Genomic DNA, 21,554 nt, shown 5'->3' with positions numbered 1-21,554 from the left:
CAAGTGTCCTGTGCAGAGCCATAATCTCAACCCAACTGGACACTTTCGAAATTAAACAAAAAAATGAATGTGAGCCTGGCCTTCTTGTCTGGCCAAGAGCAAAACTGCCTAGATTCGATTCACCAAGGGTTTGACAAATCTTTTTAAAATTCTTCAAACTTAAACTTATGAGCAAATCCCACTGAAGTCTATAAGGGGAAGCCTTTGTAAATCATGGCCATTTTTAGCACTAATGGGCAAACCACTGTGAAAATAAAGAAAAGGGAAGCTGGACATTGCCATGGAGGACAAAAAAAAATATCTGTAAAATACTGTACAGCAGGAGAGGGTCTTTTCTGCAACTTTGAAAGGCAGTATTTAAAATCATTTAAATAACATGTTAGGAACATTCTTTAAAGCTGTATGTAGTGCTACTGAACAGTAACACACAGTCTCAATGACAATGTACCCTGGCATTGCGCATATATTCTGCTGTGGAATTGATTTTTTTTCTTTTACAGTTAGCTTGGCTTACATACTGTACAACAGTAGCTCCAGACAGTGATTCATTCCAGTTTGAAAAAAAGGTATTTTCAGGTTACTTTAGAAGTGACACATTCTTTTTAATCAAATGGTAATAGACCTTCTTTGACTGGCAGATAGAAACTTGCTAGTAGTTCATTCTGGTTGTCCTTGTTGTCACTCTCCTGCCCCTGGCCAAGTTCTATCAAGTTCTCATTAAAGCATAACTAAACTCCATCTCTGCTACAGTGTTGGGACATCCGCAAGCTCCCCCGCCGGGGCTGAAATGTTCCGGGTTCAGGTTCTTTGACCATCTTGATTGGCTGGCGTGCATGTGCTCAGGAGATACTTCACATTGAGCTGCATATTCAAATGCACATGCAGTGTAAAGAAGATTGTGAGGGGGTAAGAAGGTAAGGTAATAAGTCTTTACTGCAAAAGAGTATTGGGGGATTCTGTAAAAAGTTTGCTATGTGCATGTGTCATACATTCACATAGCCATCATAAAGAATTCCCACAATTTTGTGTAATATGTTTGTTTCCTATCACCATCAGCTCTATCTAGTGGCCATAATGTGGTATGTGTAACGATTGGGGTATTTCAGGAAAATACCACACTATAGCTACTAGATGTAAGCATATTACACAAATTACAGTGATTATTTGTGTTTGCGACTCGAGACCTTCACACAGAGATTGTAAGCTCCTATGAGCAAGGCCCTCTTAAAGTGTTACTAAACCTACAACAGTAAAATCAGTCTGTATATGCAGTAAAGCATGCTTGTTATACTCACTGTGGAACCTAAAGGGTTAATCCTCACATTATGTAAAAAATCTTTTTGATCCTGACTTCTCTGATCCTCCCCTTTTTCCAGTGCCCCCTCTTAACTCCTGATAAGACAATAATAATACCTACTGTATTTTTCGCTCCATAAGATGCACTTTTTTCCTCCAAAAAATGGGGAAAGATGTCTGTGTGTCTTATGGAGTGAATATGGAGCGGCTGGCCGGGTATTCCCCCTGTCGCCGCCGCCATGTTAGAATACCAGGCTTGCGGCTTCACAGCCAGGTACCCACTGCACATGCGCGAAAAGAGCTGCACTTTGTGAATGGCCCTGTAGTCTTCTGGGACCTGTCCGTAGACTCTGGTCATCTCCTGTAGTATGTCTGCAGTCTCTGGTCATCTCCTGTAGCATGTCTGCAGTCTCTGGTCATCTCCTGTAGTATGTGTGCAGTCTCTGGTCATCTTCTGTAGTATGTGTGCAGTCTCTGGTCATCTTCTGTAGTATGTGTGCAGTCTCTGGTCATCTTCTGTAGTATGTGTGCAGTCTCTGGTCATCTTCTGTACTATCTCTGAAGTCTCTGGTCATCTCCTGTACTGTGTCCGCAGTCTCTGGTCATCTCCCATAGTACATCCGCAGTCTCTGGTCATTTCCTTTAATATGTCTGCAGTCCATTGGTTCAGAATATTTTTTTTTCTTGTTTCCTCCTCTAAAAACTAAGTGTGTCTTATGGTCAGGTGCATCTTATGGAGCGAAAAATACTCTACTTTATAAATATGCCCCATAGTGCCTCTCTTCTTTAATAAACAAAATCTACTTGCTTGCAGTTTTTGTTTTCAGGTTGCAGTCGTGTGCTTTACTACAAGAATTAAGGAATAAGTTCACTTTTTTAGAAAAAATAATAAATGCACTTATCTTTGCAGAAAATGGAGTGTGGGCAATGTCTGGCTTCTGCAGACAAACCCTGCAGCTTTCTGTCCATACCTTCATATGGGCTTTGGATTTGAAAGCAGGGCTTTTGAATGAACTACAATGGCTCTCATCAGCGTCCTTGCAGTTCATTCAGAACTACAAGCTGTCTGTTGCGGTCAATGACGGTACTTGTAGTTCATTCATTTACAGGAAATCGTGAATGAATGACATGGTCATTTGGGCAGAGCCCCACATGGCCACACTGGTTTTGACTTTTGACTGTGATCAAGAGAAGAGACTGCAGATGCGCAGCAGTGTAAAATTGTCCAGGAGCATAAAAGTTTTAATCGGAGATTATAGGTCTAACTGGTGCATGCCTAACCTTTATTTTTATCTATGGTGATGGGTGTGTTGAATGTATGTGATAGAATGTTAGATGGTTTAGGTGCACACTGTCCCTGCATCTAATTTTTTTTTCTTTCAAATGATGGAGTGTCATGCTGCAAACAAAAGGCAGTTCAAAGAACAGATGGTCATTAACAAGTGAGAATGCTTTGATTTGATAAGCCCAAACTTAAAAAGGTCCCATAAACATAAAATAAAAATAAAAAGCCACGAAAGAAATAAAAACCTGAAAATGCCACCCCTGAAATAATAAAAATAAAACAATTCTTCTTAAAGGAAAGCTTTGTTGAAAAAGTTAGAATATTGGCTGGGACAACAGTTAAAAATAAACAATAACTTAAAAGTGACCCCCCCCCCCCCCTCTCATAACCAGATTTAAAAAAATTGCTGCACAGAGGTTGGTTGCCCAAAGAGCTAACAATCTGAATTAATGTACCATTTCCCAACTGATCCTAATCTCTTCCTATCTTCCTATACAGTTTTTCAGCTTGAGAGAAAATAGTAGACATTTATTTTTTTAGTTCATTTTTACATCATCTTTCTTAAATTCCATAGAGGTTTAGAACTGATTTTAGCTAAGGTCAATGGTAACAAAAGTAGTGTAAGCACACTGACCGGGTCATCAATGCATGCATAATAAGGTGGATAATTATCAGTGACTGTTAAAAGATTACTGATGGAAGTCATAGGTTAAATCAGGAATGAGCTAATTACATTCCAACTACTTTCTAATGGGGTCAGGAGGACCAAGGAGCACAATATCACTGAGGACGTGTTATTCCATGATTTGCAGCTCTCATGAGGACAAACGTGTCTGCCAAACAGGTAATTAAATGCTGAATGTTCAGTTTTTATACCTATTGTACTGAACATTAATACGAGCGACACTTTCAATGACGTTTCATAATGTAAAATTTGTTTGTTACTTGACCAGTGGTTGATGAATATGAATAAGGGATAAAAAGAAAGCCTATTCAGAAGCCAAGCAAGGAGAGGATGTTGGCCTTCTGGTCAGCACTGCACACTGCTAAGCCAGTATCATTGTGTAGTTAGAATACATCTTTAAACAATTGTTTTTAGGTGAACTCTATACACGGCAAATTTCACTACAGAGTCTCACCTGTTCCTGTTCTGAATAAAGTGATGCAAGCCTTCCCTGCTAACTGCTGCATGGGAGGATCTGTCTTCATTATTACCACCTGAACATGACTAAAGTATTGAAGATATTATGGCTGCTCCTAATCCTTTAAAGTCCCCACATAAACCTGCGACCTCCCAAAATCAAAAACGACACTGACCCGTATTGGAGTTTAAAGGCCATAGCAGTCATTTTATTAAACAACCAGTTTACAAAATGTTTCCAAAAATACAGATTCTTCATAATATACATTAAAGTCTAGGGTCTTGGAAGGTGACTTATATATTGACCAACCTGCTGTATCTACCAACAACATAGAATTCAAGGGCCCCAGCCGCAAATACACCGACTCGGGGATAATTTCCTAAAATTACACTTGATACAGCCAACTTACACCTGCACCATTACTGCAGTAAATTTGCTAGGGTAGGTACACCCATACCTGTGATGGGCCCAACCCACCATTCTCCAAAATAATAAAACCATTACTGCCTTCCAAGACCCTGAGACCCCTGCCAACTGCCATGACAAAAGAAACCCAGAAAACAAGCAAACCCCCCAAAACACAAGAACATGCCCATCCAGTAAACAACCCCAGAACGGTCAGGAAGAACCAATAATGGTGAGCCCCACGAACACGGAGCTGTCAAACAAGCGTTCAGGAGGGAGGGCGGGAGAAACTTGTCCTACGCTGTCCAAGCTCCAGCTGACTCTGAACACTTTGGCACCGCCCTACTAACTCTCTAAGCCACCCAGGCCCCACTTAAGCTCCACCCCGAGCCCCCTCCAATCAGCTACCACTTTCCCACTTTAAACCAAAACTCCTCTATTAACCCTACGATGCTCCGCCTATCCTGCTAACCTATTCATGTCAGGCCCTCCACCTATGCAGCACATCTAGCTCCAGGCCTTATTCTGTCTCTGTGTTGTAATATACAAAGCATCCGTATTCCTTTAGCTGAATTTTAAAATGCATATTACCAAAAATGAAAGTCATGTTGCAGAGGACAGCTGTAATTTGACTTCAAACTGCAATGTGCAGACTTATAAGAAAAGAAGCAAACCAATTATGCAAGCGGAAAGAGGGTATTCTGAGCACAGTGTACAGTTCACCCGCAGATCTCCATATTGCAAGTGAGCAACATCTATATTTTTGTTTGGACTTTTAGAAAATGATAGCTGATAAAAACTGAAAGGCAAATGTAATATTCTAAAGGCGAAATGTAGCACTTTCAAAATATATTTCATTTATGGTGTTTAATACTTAAAAAATAAAATGAATATTTTTCGTTAAATGAGAGTAAATAAATATCGCATACAGATATTTTGTACATACATAATGATTTGGTGCTATTCATATATTTTCCAGGGTCCTGTTTGCTCCTTTGTTGAAGAAGTTCAGCCATTTTGTATTACAAGAACCAGGGCTCAAAGCCATTTAAAGCCCATTTCATCTCTAAAAAAAAAATCCTAATTCTTAATTTTGCTTTCATAATTGATGTCAAATGTTTGAGCAAAATTTAATAATTTTGCAAAAATGTTTCTATTATTTTCATATAATTTCTTCAAAATGAAAACAATGTTTCACGCATCCCTATTTGAACATACACCCTGCATTTAATATTTATGTGTAAAAGAAATATTTTGTCCAAATATATCTAACACATCAGTTGAAATGTAAATATAAATGTTTAAAATGTAAATAAAAATCGAAATAAAATTGAACCAAAAGTTATTATAGTTGCCTTTTAAATAAACTACTACTTCAGCATGTACCCACTCTTCAAACGTGCTTGTCTACAGTCTGTGATTATCTACTCCAGTATGTGCAATCTCTGACCGTCTACTGTACTATCTCCTGCCTCTAACTGTTTTCTGTAGTAATACATGTACTAAACAGTATGTATGGCCCTTCGGTGGAGAGCCACACGTGGAGCACCAAATATCAAGTAAGTTGACCACCATAGTGTTATACGCACCTGTCTCACTATCCATCCCTTAGCTCTCTTGCAGATCTACTGGCTTTGTAAAAATTTTCACCTCTAACATTTAGGTGAGTGTCTAATGTCTGGTCCCTTGCTGCAGTCTGTGGTTCCGTATGCCGGCCCCTATGTCTTTACAGGACACAGTAGTGACATAATGGGTGGCAGATTGAACCACAGTTTGCAGCAGAGTACTCAAGTGTAGCACCCTCCCAGTTAGGCTACTGTGTAAATTTTATTTTTGTCTCTTTCTGTAATCAGAGGAACAGTGGTTGTTTGGTCTGATCTGTTCAGGGATTCACAGGCTGGGAGTTTGATTGCTTCCCCTGCCTCTAGAATAAGTTTATGGAGCTTAAAGAGGCAGAATTCAAATTACCAGTCTGAATATTAAACAGGGACTAGCCAATCCCTGGGCAGATGTGTCCAGATGGTGGCTGGGATGCTGTTGAATAGTTTGGAGCCCTGAGGAAATTGTATTTTTCCCTCTTGAAGGAAACAATCTGTGAGCTAAGAGGAGGGGGGGGGTTGATTGTCCCTGGAGCCCTTTGGACTCAATGCTGCACCTATGGACTGACTATGTTCCAGGATCCTGTGAGTAGAACCTCTACCTCTGCTAAAGTTACCTAATGGTTCCCAGCTATGAACCTATAGACTATTCCAATCTACTTTTACCTGATCTCCAAACTACTTAATTGTCCCCAGCCGTGAACAAATAGACTATTCCAGTCTACCTCTACTTGAGATCCAACCTACTTCATGGTCTCCAGTCATGAACCTGTAGACTGTTCCATTCTACCTCTGCCTGTGCTAAAGCTACTTCATGGTCCCCAGCTGTTAACCTACAGACTGTTCCAGTCTACTTGTACTTGTGCTTCTGTTACTGAGCAAGAAGCGTCCTCTGCTAACAATGTCTGACATTTGGAATATCCTGCATCACCCCACATCCCTTCCAGTTACCAGTTTCTAGCAGCAAATAAAGCTTAAAAAGACATCTCCTAGACGGTTCAATGTGCCGGAGTAAATAGACTGTTGAGGTGTGCCTGACTGTCTCTGCACTTTGTTGGAAAACAACCTGTTAGGCTACTGCGGCCCTGTTGGGGGTATTGCTACAAAAGTATCCAACATACCCAAAGGTGTCAGATGTGAAGATTCTACCTGGATGTTGTAGCTCTGCAACCAATGAAGACTGGAGGGATGGGCAGTGGGACAGGTGAGTATAAACACTCTTCTACTGTGGCATTTTTTTTGTTGTAATTTTGATTTTTTTTTTTAACATAACAACAGAGTTGCTCTAAATGTCAAAATGGGCAATGAAGCAATTATATAGATTACGTACTTTTTGTTGAAGGTTTTTGATTTCAGTCTGAAGAATCTGTGTCAGCTCTTCTATAAAAACACAGACACTAGGAGAACCTGAACAAACAAAAGGTGCAGCCTAAGCAGAACACTGCTCTTGTCTTGAGGATAACCCTTACTGTATTTCCTTGGGACTTATTAGTAAAGAAAGGCGAGCCATCTGCTGATATCCTGATTACAAAGCAGATATTTTCCACTGATTAGGTAACGGGAACAGCTGAGGACCTTATAATATGTCTGACCTAAATTAGACATTCAAGAGAAATGATTCAGTCTACTACTGCCTTTCTTTGTCCCTACTAATCCTTATGCAAGTTATTTTTATAGTCTGCAGTAAATCCCTGGTGATCCTGCCAGTGCCCTTGTCTTCCTTTTGCTTCCTGATTACACTAAACACAGAAACTGAGCTGTGCTGAGGTGGTCAGTTTGCATCTCTCATCTTCGAATAGGTCCCATAAACCTTATTCACACATAATTGGACTGGCAGGATGCCATACCTATGCACAGCATGACTGTTGCCCCATAGGCAGCCTGTGGCTTCACAGGTTGACACCCTCACCAAGCTCTGTCCAGTTTGACAGCCTATAGGAGCATGGAGTGAAGAGGGGTATGCTGCATTGAACACATCTAAATACTAACTAAAATCTGGATTACATTCAAATGTATTTGATTGCATTTTTGGACTTTGTAAAGGGGCTATATATATGTAGCACTACCCCCTTAGGGATTGCTGATAAATTTGGGTCTCCCTAAAGTCCTGCACAGCCAGTCAGGATTCTCCACACAACTTTCATCCACAGAGAGAAATTAGGCCTTGAGCGTTTGTTTTGTTGTTTTATTGAGGGGATTAAACTTGGATAGGGTAATGGGGTGTATAGGTTGCCCAAGGGAACTGAAGTCTGAAGACAACTTCCTGAACTATTCACAGCTTCTCTTCTCTGATGCTTTCTCTGTTGGAGTGCTAACCATCAGCTCCAGTTGTACTACCCCAGACTCTAGATAAACTCCCCTTCACCCAGCAATCTGGAGACTTTCTTCCTGAGCAGGGGATCTGGCTTCTGTTCTCTTAAATAGGGTGCACAGTCACTAGCAGAGGGCTAATCTGGTTTCCTACCAAACTACTCCTTCCCCTATCCTCCCAGTGGGTGTAGGTGTACTCATTCAGATACTCGCCTGTACCACTTGTGGAATGGCTGCTGCTACCAGGCCTATCAGCTGGGCTGCTGCTTTCATGCCATGCAGGTGGTCCTCTCTCAGGGAGCCAGTGACTCCTGGGTTTTCTTCCTCTGCAGCTCCAGGCTCGCAGGCAGGCCCTATCCCACTAGGCTTCCTGGCAGCCTTCTTCCTCCAGCCTCACATCCTAATGCTTCTCACTCCTCTCCCATCACAACACTCCGACTCCTGCTACTGAGCAGACTCTAACACCTTTTAAGGCAGTCAAGCCCCTTGCCAAGCCTCCTGTTGGGGATTTGCTGAGGTCCCTCAAAGGTGCAGCCAACCACTCCTCAGATCCACCCACTGCCTCTAAGGCTCTCCTCCGAAAGCCTCAGAGCAGGGGAAATTTTCAGAGGTGCTGGCCTGCAGAGTCTGTCAGCCCTGACATGAATTTGACCCCTCTGGCTATTGCACCTGAGTTGCTATTCAGCTCCTGTCTAACCATTAGGGATTTAGCTCCACCTAGTGTAACTAGGAGGGTGCTACATATATATTCATGGGTATAGAAAAGAATCACCCCCCTTAAAATAATCACATTTTGTTGCTTTGCAGCCTGAAATGAAGACAGACACAGTTTTTGTTTTATCCAGCTGTATTTACTCAGTGTAACTTATAACATCCAAGTGAAAGATATAACACCAACATGTCAGAAAAAAATAAAAACATTAAAAAACAGAATTACTGAGTTGGAAAAAGGATCTCCCCCCCTCTTAAAATTGACTTGTAAACTTACACCCCGGTCACATCAAGCCTGACTTTGAAATCATGCAACTTACAGTGAAGTCGCACGATTTCAAAGTCGAGGGTCATGCCAATTTCAGGTTAGATTTGCAAGACATCTGACGCAGATGTCTATGCAAATCGCACCTGAAGTAGTGCATGCACTACTTTAGAAATCGTTGCCTCTCCAACCAAGACGGAACCACACGATATGACAGCTGTGATAGGGTGCGACTTGGCATGCGATTTGCAAGTCGCATTGCATGCAAATCGCATGCCAAGTCGCACCCAGTGCGACCGGGGTCTTAATCAGGTACAGCTAATCACCTTCTAAATGGCAAACAAAGCCATTTGACTTTCAACTGTGATCAACTGTGGTCATTTTGATTAGCTTAGCATGAAAATCACTTTCCTGGACCATTTCAGTCCCTGATAGTGCAACTGATGCAAACAATCAACTATGGGTGGCAAGGCACTGTCAAAAGATCTCTGGGATAAAGTGGTGGACAGGCACAAGTCAGGAGATGGATACCAAAAAATGTCAAAGGCTTTATCAATATATAGATGCACAATGAAGTCTATTACCAAGAATTGGAAGATATTTGGTACAACACAGACCGCACCTGGGTCAGGACGTCACTCCAAACTGGATGAAAGAGCCAGGAGGAAACTGGTCAGAGGGGCTACCAAGAAGCCTAGAGAAACTCTGAAGCAGTTGTAGCAATCTATGACAAAGTTTGGTCATTGTGTGCATGTGACAACAATATCACAAATTCTCCACAAATGTGGCTTGTATAGGAGGGCTGCAAGAAAAAAGCCACTCCTCAAGAAAGGCCCATGACTGGGCTTTACCAAATGTACCTTGAAGATTCTGAGGACACATGGAAAAAGGTGTTATGGTCAGATGAGACTAAAACTGAATTATTTGGCCTCAACACCAACTGATATGTCTGGCGGAAATCCAATACAGCTCACCATCCAAATAACACCATTCCTACAGCAAAGCATGGAGATGGTAATATCCTGTTATTGGGGTGATTCTGCAGCAGGGACTGGAGCACTTGTCAGGATAGAAGGGAAAATGAATGGGGCAAAATAACGTCACATTCTAGAGGAAAATCTGATGCCAGAAAGTTGTCAATGGGAAGAAGATTTACCATCTAACATGACAATGACCCAAAGCACTCAGCAAAAATTACCACACAGTGGTTGAAGGAGAAAAGGGTGAATGTCCTTGTCAGGGCATAGACTTAATCCTCATTGAAAATCTGTGCAATGACTTGAAGACTGCAGCCCACAAACGGTTACCATCAAATGTAACTGAACTTGAGTAGTTCTGCAAAGAAGAGTGGGCAAATATTGCATAGTCTAGATGTGCAAAGTTAGTAGAGACATATCCCAATAGACTAAAGGCTGGAATTAAAGCAAAAGTTGGTTCAGCAAAATACTGACACAAGGGGGTGATCCTTTTTATCACTCAGTGATTCTATTTTTTTTTTTTTTTTTTTTTTTTGGACATCTTGGTGTTATATCTTTCACTTGGATGTTATAAGTTGCACTGAGTAAATACAGCTGGATAAAACAAAACTGTGTCTGTCTTTATTTCAGGCTGAAAAGCAACAAAATGTGATTCTTTTAAAGGAGGGGATTCTTTTCTATACCCATGGCTGCAATCTTTCTTGGTCTACCTGACCTTGGCTTGGTATCAAGAGAACCCCAAACCTTCCACTTCTTAAAGGTGATTTAACAGTACTGATTGGCATATTCAAGACTTTGGACATCTTTTTATGTCCTTTTCCATCTTTATAAAGTTCCATTACCTTGTTACACAGGACTTTTGACAGTTCTTTTCTGATCCCCATGGCTCAGTATCTAGCCTATTCAGTGCTTCCACGTAAGAGCTAACAAACTCATTGACTATTTATACACTGACACTAATAGCAATTTAAAAAGCTACAGATGTGGAACATTAACCTCTAATTGGCATTTTAACCCATGTGTGTCACGTTGTGTGTCTGTACCAAGGCCAAACATTCCAGGGTATGTAAACTTTTGATCATGGCCATTTGGGTGATTTCTGTTATCATTATGATTTGAAAAGGAGCAAAACAACTATTTGATAATAAATGGCTTCATATGATCATCATTCCTTAATAAAAGAGCATTTTTTGGCATGATCACTCATATTTTCAATATCAATGCCAAAATTTCACAATTTCTGCCAGGGTATGCAAACTTTTGAGCACAACTATATATATATATATATATATATATATATAATTTTAATTTATTTTATTTTATTTTTGTTAAGCAGACTTCACAAAATGTTCCCAACTATTTGACGACCAATTTGAATTAATAAAATGATAGATGGTATTTACCACTTACAGTAAACAATTCTGTAGAATTTCTAGATCTGTCTATAGTATGAGAAGAGATTTATAGTAAACAATATAATGACTTCATAAACATAAACAACCAATGTTCCATTTGGGGTATTATCTTCCTGCTTTATCCATTACAAGCATTATATAAAATGGCAGGATTAATAATAATCCGCTGCTAAGAATTGTGTAGCACTGATGGTAATATCCTCCTGGATCCCACAACAAAACCACATTAATCATAATCAAGCAGTGGAAAGTGCCTTTGTTCTAATAAATGGAAAAACAATTAAACAAAATCCAGAATTGATTGTTCCCTGGGAGATAAAGATTTGCTTGGCCCACAGTTGTGTTTACAGATTAGGCAAACTAGGCAGGTACTAGGAGTGCAAATTGTGGGGACCACGTGGTGTTATTTTTCTACACTTTCCTCCCTATCCTTTCCTCCTTCCTTTACCCTTTACTTTCTATCTTCCTTTTCTATCTTCCTTCCTTCTTCTCTTCCTTCCTCCCTGCTTGCCTCTCTCCCATTTTTCTATCCTTCCTTCTTCCTTCCAGGCTTTCCTTCCTATTCTTTATCCTTCCATTCCCCTTTTCTTCATTCAGAGAAACACAGAAATAGAAAAGTGACAGCAGAAATAGAAAAGTGACAGCAGAAAAAAGACCAAGTGGTCCATAGAGTCCTATACCATGGGACAAAATGACATCAATGTTGGGATGATATTCCCAATATTGATGTCCCATGGGCCCGTGGTATAGGGTTTTAGATGGTAGCAGCTGGCTCTGTATAGTTACTCTGTGGAGCGCAGGAGGAATTTTTATTCAATCTACGGTCCATAGAGTCCGCCCCTTCCTTCCTCCCTACTTTATTTCCCTTCATCCTTCCAGCTCTTTTTACATCTTCCCTCCCTTATTTCCCTACTTCCCTCCGTACTTTTTTCCTTCTTCCCTCCCTTATTTCCCTACTTCCCTCCATCCCTCTTTCCTTCTTCCCTACCTTTTTTCCCTTCTTCCCTCCATCCCATTTTCTTCTTCCCTACCTTATTTCCCTCCTTTCCTCCTTCCAACCCTCCTTCCTGTTCTCTTTTGTTCCTGGTTTACCTCTCCCCTTTATCCAAAGCAGTTCAAATGCAGCTTCCAGGACCTCTTTCTGACTACTGGGTTTTGAAGGATGTTTTTTTAAATAATATATATTTTTAAAATATTTTTGGATGTATCCCAATCTAATGCCACTGTAGAATTTTACATAACAGGGCAGTTTGTGGAAAATATTGATCTTCCTCTCCTGATGAAATCTTGGCTCTAAACAGTTGTATAGATAGTGTATAGAAAGTTTGGAACACCGGTTTTCATATGTAAATTTCACTGTCTCGTACGGAGGAGAATGTACAATGTATCAGCATGTATCGAGCCTTTTTGTTGAAGCGAGGTGGGAATCCCATGATTGAAGCAAGCTGAGAGCAGCGGCCTACGTAAAAAAAAATCCACGCTATCACACATATAATGACTGATCCAGCCTCAAGCCACAGGGTTGCCAAGGAAACCTCAGCAGCAGCGTTCTGAAAGAGACAGAACAGGCTGAAAACACGGGCCTGCGCTAATCATGTATTCAGACTTCTCGCCGGCAGTCGCTAGCATGTGTTAAAATCTGGAGTGGATACTTTGAAGTCATGTGTATATAAAATAGGCAAAAAATATAAAATCTTCATGCAAAATGAAACTCACAATGCTGTGCTCTTTGGAATAGGAAATATTAATTATTTTTTTAATGCAGCATGTAGGTAGGTTGAAGCATGTTCTAGTAGGATGCTGCCTGGGAGGGTAGGGGTTAATGTTTTCCCCGGTGCTGCAAGGGAGGGTAAGATTTTTTCCCGTTCTTTCGTTTTTGGTGGGTTATCTCTACGTCCGACCCACTGAGCCTGTGATATAAAAGAAGGACAGTGGTTTTGAAGAGAGATTCCACCAAGGACAGCAGGGAGCTCAGAGCCCCAAACCAGAAAAGATCAGGATGCTGCACCCCGGAGTTGTTCAAGAATGCCACCTGCTGCTGCTGTAATGTAGGTCCTCTGTACATGGGGTTCCCCCCCGAAGACACCAACAGTGGACTGTCACTGATGAATCTTTTAGCACATGGACTCTACCTTTTGCAGGTATGCTGGGGCAGCACGTAGCCTGGGTAGGATTAGGGATTATGGACTTAGGAAAAAACTGTGCCATTTTGAACTCTCTGTCTACACTTAATGCCTGAAAAGATTTGGCATAGAAAGATTTGTTAGTACGCCTAAACCATCCTAGGACAGCCTGGTACTGTAGGGTAGAAAATCCACATGAATAACGCCACGTTTGTCTCAGAAAACACTTGCCATCACTTTACCTGCAGATGCAATTGTTTGAAATATTTTTTGGTGGCGGTGAGTCCACATGCTTCCATGGCTTTGATGCTCATTTTGATTCCGGAGTGAAATATTGTGCTCAGGTTTTGCCACATGTAATGATGCGATCCAGAAAATCCTGGTTTTCCCTGTCAAAACATTCCTTCAATGCAGTGCAGGCTTCAACTCTTCTGTGCTGGTCAAAAGCAGAAAGCTGTCATGGTACCCAGCGTGTGCTAACTTTTAAAGAATGCAAACGTTTGTGAATGATTGTGCTTACTGTTCCCACAGAAAGCTTCATCTCTTGTGCAATTTCATGACAGTTTATGCGTCGATTATCTAGGAACAGGCATTTGATGCGCTGCATGTTCACAGGAAAGATTGCTCTGGGCTGGGAGCCACCATGACCAGGATCATCACTGATGGATGTATGGCCATCTTTGAAATGTTTTCACCGTTCAAATGTCTTACAGCGATTGAGGGCCTCATCACCGTACTGTGCTTGAAGTGTTCTGTAGATATCTGCGGGTTTTATGCCTATGTTCACACGAAACTTCATCATTACATGCTGTTCCATGCACACACTAACACTGTTGTCTGCCATCTTGATTAATGGTCTCTGGACTGGCCCACGACAAGTGCGCCACCTATAAGTAACAGGACACACTTGCCACTTACTACTGCATGTAGTAACGCCATGCTAGCATTCCTTTTTATAACTGTAAAATTAAAAGTCCCGGTTTGACTTGAACGCCTCTCGTATATTGGATTAAATTCCATAATTGACTTTCTCCTTTAGACAGCATAACCATTTACGCCTACCAAGCAGGCAATAATCTGCATTTTTCAGAATTCAACAGTTATTCTTCAACAGCAAGAATAAGTGTCAAAAAATGTAAAACTATATGCCAATACAGCCAAAGAAAAGAAAAATAATAACAAAATCAATTTTAAAAAAAGGCTTACTCTTGTGGTTATGTTATCATGGGAGAAATACTAGGTTACACCATGGATTATTATAATCGGCTAAATAAAAAATCACAGGAAAATAGTACATGTTCAAAAAGTGTCCACACTTTTTATATATATATATATATATATATATATATATATATATATATACATATACACTGTACATATACAGTCAGGTCCATAAATATTGGGACATTCTAACATTTTTGGCTCTATACACCACCACAATGGATTTGAAATGAAACGAACAAGATGTGCTTTAACTGCAGACTGTCAGCTTTAATTTGAGGGTATTTACATCAAAATCAGGTGAACGGTGTAGGAATTACAACAGTTTGCATATGTGCCTCCCACATCTTAAGGGACCAAAAGTAATGGGACAGAATAATAATCATAAATCAAACTTTCACTTTTTAATACTTGGTTGCAAATCCTTTGCAGTCAATTACAGCCTGAAGTGTGGAACGCATAGACATCACCCAACGCTGGGTTTCATCCCTGGTGATGCTCTGCCAGGCCTCTACTGCAACTGTCTTCAGTTCCTGCTTGTTCTTGGGGCATTTTCCCTTCAGTTTTGTCTTCAGCAAGTGAAATGCAAGCTCAATCAGATTCAGGTCAGGTGATTGACTTGGCCATTGCATAACATTCCACTTCTTTCCCTTAAAAAACTCTTTGGTTGCTTTTGCAGTATGCTTTGGGTCATTGTCCATCTGCACTGTGAAGTGGTGTCCAATGAGTTCTGAAGCATTTGGCTGAATATGAGTAGATAATATTGCCCGAAACACTTCAGAATTCATCCTGCTGCTTTTGTCAGCAGTCACATCATCAATAAATACAAGAGAACTAGTTCCATTGGCAGCCATACATGCCCACGCCATGACACTACTACCACCATGCTTCATTGATGAGGTGGTATGCTTAGGATCATGAGCAGTCCCTTTCCTTCTCCATACTCTTCTCTTCCCATCACTCTGGTACAAGTTGATCTTGGTCTCATCTGTCCATAGGATGTTGTTCCAGAACTGTGAAGGCTTTTTTAGATGTCGTTTGGCAAACTCTAATCTGGCCTTCCTGTTTTTGAGGCTCACCAATGGTTTCCATCTTGTGGTCAACCCTCTGTATTCACTCTGGTGAAGTCTTCTCTTGATTGTTGACTTTGACACACATACACCTACCTCCTGGAGAGTGTTCTTGATCTGACCAACTGTTGTGAAGGGTGTTTTCTTCACCAGGGAAAGAATTCTTCGGTCATCCACCACAGTTGTTTTCTGTGGTCTTCCGGGTCTTTTGGTGTTGCTGAGCTCAACAGTGCATTCCTTCTTTTTAAGAATGTTCCAAACAGTTGTTTTGGCCACGCCTAATGTTTTTGCTATCTCTCTGATGGGTTTGTTTTGTTTTTTCAGCCTGATGATGGCTTGCTTCACTGATAGTGACAGCTCTTTGGATCTCATCTTGAAAGTTGACAGCAACAGATTCCAAATGCAAATAGCACACTTGAAATGAACTCTGGACCTTTTATCTTGTCATTGTAATTGGGATAATGAGGGAATAACACACACCTGGCTATGGAACAGCTAAGAAGCCAATTGTCCCATTACTTTTGGTCCCTTAAGAAGTGGGAAGCACATATGCAAACTGTTGTAATTCCTACACCGTTCACCTGATTTGGATGTAAATACCCTCAAATTAAAGCTGACAGTCTGCAGTTAAACCACATCTTGTTTGTTTCATTTCAAATCCATTGTGGTGGTGTATAGAGCCAAAAATGTTAGAATTGTGTCGATGTCCCATTATTTATGGATCTGACTGTATATGTATAAAAGTGCAGAAACTTTTTGAACAACCCTCAGAAGCAATAGAGTGGAGTGTGAATGAATTGCCTTTGGATGGCTGCCATTCAGATCTTTCAAAATGGCGGCAGACCAATGGATGGAGTTGTCTTCCCAAAATGGCGTACAGCTATGTTTTATCTGTGTGTCCTGGCCTCAGTGAAGTGTGTCAGATGATCAGTCGCTCTTGAAGATGAGGTGTGTGTTGTCTATCTTCTAGAAGATGAGGCGGTGCGATCAGATCCACATGATGTGTGTTCAGATGATGTGTCTTTTTTTTCTGTCACCCGACTTGAAAATAATATACTCATAAAAACCTACGAGAACCTGGACCAGAAGGTGTAACCTTCTTTCTGATTGGTGGATCAGGTTAATTTTAAATTATGGGTTTATACAAGCATTAGCTCCCTTGGCCACCTGGTGGCCAAGGTAGAGACTAGAAATCTCTATGCTCAGATTTTCAAGGAGAATACATTTTCTATAACACCTCATCCTTATACTGACTTATCTTTTATATGACACATTAATTGTTTTCTATAAACGATTCAATGATGTTAGGTAGCCAGAAAACATAAAATGCCTTTGAGGGTCTGGCAGCTGTCTAATTTGTGGTAGCAGCATTAAGGACCCTTTCACATGGACATTTCGATCGGGTCCTCCTGCCAGTTTTTCAGGCAGACCCGATTGAAACTTCTATTCTCCTCTTTGGAGCAGTGAGTGTAAATGGACATGTGTCCTTTTACACCCGCTGACTCCAATCTAATGCAATCCACTAAAAAGAGACGGATGGGGATCCGGTCTTCTTTTGTCCGTTGGATCAGATCAGATGGCAGTCGGATAGACGGGCCATTTCCATCTGATAGCCCATAGAGGACAGCGGGCTGTGTCCGTGTCTGTTTTGCATAAGCAGAGCGAACATGGACCTTTCATCCACTTGCTCAGCGAGGATCAGCAGACAGATCCCCCACTGAGCAAGTGGATCCGCCAGGTCTGCCCTGTGAAAGGGGCATATGAAAATGGAAACATTTTAACTATAAAGAGGTGGAGTTTCATATATTTTAGTCCATAATTAAAATATTGATGATACACATAAAAGAAACAAATAATTAGCATACTCAAAACTACTATTTGAATATGGTTACATTATAACACACTCATATGTGTACTGTATTTCTAAGAATAGTGACAAATAAAAAACAGGATAATATGATATTTTGTGTCAAGATCATGTCTTTTCGTATAGTATTATACTGTATATACATGGAAACAGTGATGTTCCTTTTTGTACCTTTTTACTAAAACAAAATAAGCCTCAACAGTGTTAATAGTTTAATTGATGAACTGCAAATATTTGCTACTATAAACATTTATCTACAAACATAATAATAATCATGACAGAGTACTTATATGAATATACTGTATATACATTGAAAAGTGTCTGCATATTTTTAAAGTTAACATTCGAAATAGTGGTTTGAATAATATTGTCTTCATAACACTGGGATAAGGACAAAGTTGATGTCCTTCATTTAGTGGAACAATAGAGAGATACTGTCATTGTCTGAAATATCAGAGAATGTGGACTTCTTTCACCTGCGCAAACAGATGATGTCTCCTCAACAATACACAATTGTGAGACCTGAAGGTATTGGTAAACATGGAACAGTTTCTCTCTCTGGTTCCAGGTTTTATGTGAATGCCAGAAACTCCATTTTTCAGAGACTACAAGGGGTCTTGACTTTAATTACTCATCCACGACTTGCTAGTAGACAAAATTGTCTCTTGGGAAAGTTAAACGGAAATGAAGACATTTGTCTCTGAGCTTACTTTGAATTTGTCTCATAGATCAAAATGATAGAAAATTATAAAATATATATTTTTACTCATAGATGCTCTCACAACATGTGGTTGCCATGAGCAACGAAGATACAGTCAGCAAGCAGAATGTTGTAAATGTGTAGCTGTTATAGGTGGAATTGCCTCCAGACGAGAGGGAGACGTTGTCGGCTCTCCCTAAACCGCATTCCATCTTCCATAGCAACTGCAGCAGAACTGCACTGCAGAGGTCCCCATCATGTACAGAGGTATGGAAGTTCAAGAGTTAAAGCCAAGTGCACGCTGGAACATGGCGGGTTCCATGCTATGTGCATGGCGGGTTCCATGCTGCTGCCTGTATCAGTAGTGGGAGATGCTGGACAGGTGGCTGTGATCAGTGTTCGGTGCAGCCCACCTAAATGCAAACTGCAGTGGGAAGATATACATTTACATGGGGACTCGAGAGCAACTGGAGAACAGTTATGGTGCAAGTGTACATAGTATTGATCTACTCTAATGTCGGAGGCCCGCCTTAAGGTCGAGTATTCCTCCACGGTAGCCTTGGCCTTATTCCAAGGCATTGATGAAACTACACTTTAGTAAAGGTACCCCATGTGTAGGGGAGTGACCCTGTCTCAGGTGCTTAGTGTAACCCAGAAGAACCCACCCTGGAATTAGTCCTCTACTGTGCCCCAGACGTGGCACCCAACAAGTTTATTGGTAAACATGGAGGAAGATCCACCATCACCTGACCACCCCTGCAATTAGCTTTACATTTAACTGCTCATGCATACAGTGCTCAGCATAAATGAGTACACCCCAAGAGATTTGTCAGAAAACCTTTGCTTTCCTTTCAAAATCAACATTTTCTATGGCACACTATACTACAAAATACTCCTACAAATGTGGGCCATTGGTTTCATTCAAGATTTGTTAATTTGCACACAAATAAAATTATTTTTCATAACAAATTCATTCAAGACCATGTTTGTCAATACCCAATACCCATTGCACTGTTTTCCGTCTTGCCTGGCAATGATTTTGAGGCTGACTCAAAGCAGGAGAAGGAAGTCCTGCCGTCTCAAGTCTAGTCCTTCTCTTCCCTGGACTGGTGGCAGTCCAAGAAAACCAGAGTTGGGCTTTTCTGGATAAGAAAGACATTACCAGGTATCTGGCAGTGCTTGTTATTATGGGGTACTTTTGCTTCAAAAGTCCTCAGACAGGGGATTATATTTGCAGGTTAGTGTTCATTTAACAAAAATCATGTATTTTTAAAGCTGAACTCCATGAATCCCTGCTGTTTTTTTTTTTAATTTATTTTTTATTATAGAAAACATAGGCAGGAACATTCCCAGTTGGACAGGAATAAAATCAGGAATTATGGAAGGAAATCTCACTGTTGGATTATACAAGACATATAATAAACCAGGATCTAAATTGGTCTACCATATTCCACCTACAATTAAAATATCAGTTTTATATGGAATTACCCTCTAAAGGTTGAAAGCAGCATAGTTTTTCATGTAACAGGACAAGGTAAGTTGTTATTAGACATCAGCTATTATGAAACGCACTTTGTGCTGTCAACGAGATGAGCACTTACAACTGTTCAGTAACGTGAGACAACAATCGAATACTGTAATCCATTATGGGAAATTCCCAAAACAACAAAAATATACTGTTCACATTTGTTGCAGTATTCTGTACTGTTTGTTAAAAAAAAGCAAAACGCATAAAAATACCGGTATATTATTAAAATTCATTTAATTTGATGTGCAATTATATATTTAATTTATAAGGAAATAAAAGTATAAGTCTGCGGGGTAACAACAACACGATTAGATATTACTAGGACTTCACTTAAACTTGAGTACACAGAGGAAACTGGCCATTAGCTTTTTCCAATGGCACTTCTCAGCAATGTATGTCACCTCCTTTCCCTCAGGGTTTAGAAACGCACTGAACTGTAATTCTGCTCTGTATGCACTAGTTCACAGATCAAACATGTCCTTCGCTGGGGGACCAACAGATCCTGTTGGGCAGTTTAACTATTTAGTGAAAGATAATATGTTTTTGTTTATATTTTGTAATATAACAGCTAACAAGGTACGTCCTGTCTTAATATTTTAATGCTCACTCACTATACTGTATTTTGTCATCCTGGGATGCCTGCTGCTTAATTTAGACTACAGAACACTTCCCTCTCTCCTTGCCTCAATAACATGGGGGAGTGTTACGTAGTCCAGCATGGAATACCTGAACAGGGCTGATAACACTGCTGGAATTTCAGTGCATTAGAGGTAGAATGCACAGAAAGTTACAAGCTCATTGGATTTCTGGGTTGATCTACAGGAATTTATTTGCTCTTATTACAAAATGTTTCCAATGGTATATTTATGAGACCAAAATGGAGAAAAAAAGAGAGGTTCATTGTCAGGGTTTGCATACATTTTAAATATTGTGTAAGCCCTTAAATCCATCTTTTTATTAGCTTCCCACATTTGACTGCACACCAGACATCACCAATGCATTCAGAAGTGTTTGGTCAGAAAAAATGCATAAATGCACATAGGCTTGTGTTACCTCTAGACACATTTAGATGCATTATAATGGCCAAAATAAATGAATATTCTGGCCAATAGAGTACATCAAAGCAAAAATAAGCAAATGTGCATAAACGTGCATGCAAAACGTGTCTTTCATGCTATATTTTAAGCAGTCTTTCTCGTGCCAGGTGAAAAGATGTTTAGAGGAGCTAAGCAAATGCTCAACATTTCATATTCCTGATATTTGCCTGCTGTACCATGTACTTGTATGAAAAAGTATCCTGTTCTCTTTGTATTGTTTCCTTTGTGTGAAATCCCAGGTGTTCCCACCAGTCTCAGTTTCCTATTAAAAACTGACCACATTAGGCATGAGAGCACACTGTGGTCAGTTCTCTAGCTGTGCTGGGTACTCCACCTGCTCTCCTCCAATAATTAGACTTGTCTTGCCATACCCCCTGCACAGCCTTTCACTTGGAATATCAATGCACTGCTGTTTCTCTTCTCCCAGCTCTTATGCAGCTGAAAACAGAGGGAATGTGATCCCTTTATAAAAAAGGGAGAAAAAGGGTATTTATAATGTTTTTTTATATCTATACAGAAATGTTTTGCCTATCATTTCTCTTTT

Source organism: Staurois parvus, unplaced genomic scaffold (genome assembly GCF_062004578.1).
Source record: "Staurois parvus isolate SC_StPar_1 unplaced genomic scaffold, SC_StPar_1.0 ptg000249l, whole genome shotgun sequence".
Taxonomy (NCBI): Eukaryota; Metazoa; Chordata; class Amphibia; order Anura; family Ranidae; genus Staurois; species Staurois parvus.
Note: the sequence above shows the minus strand (reverse complement) of the source record.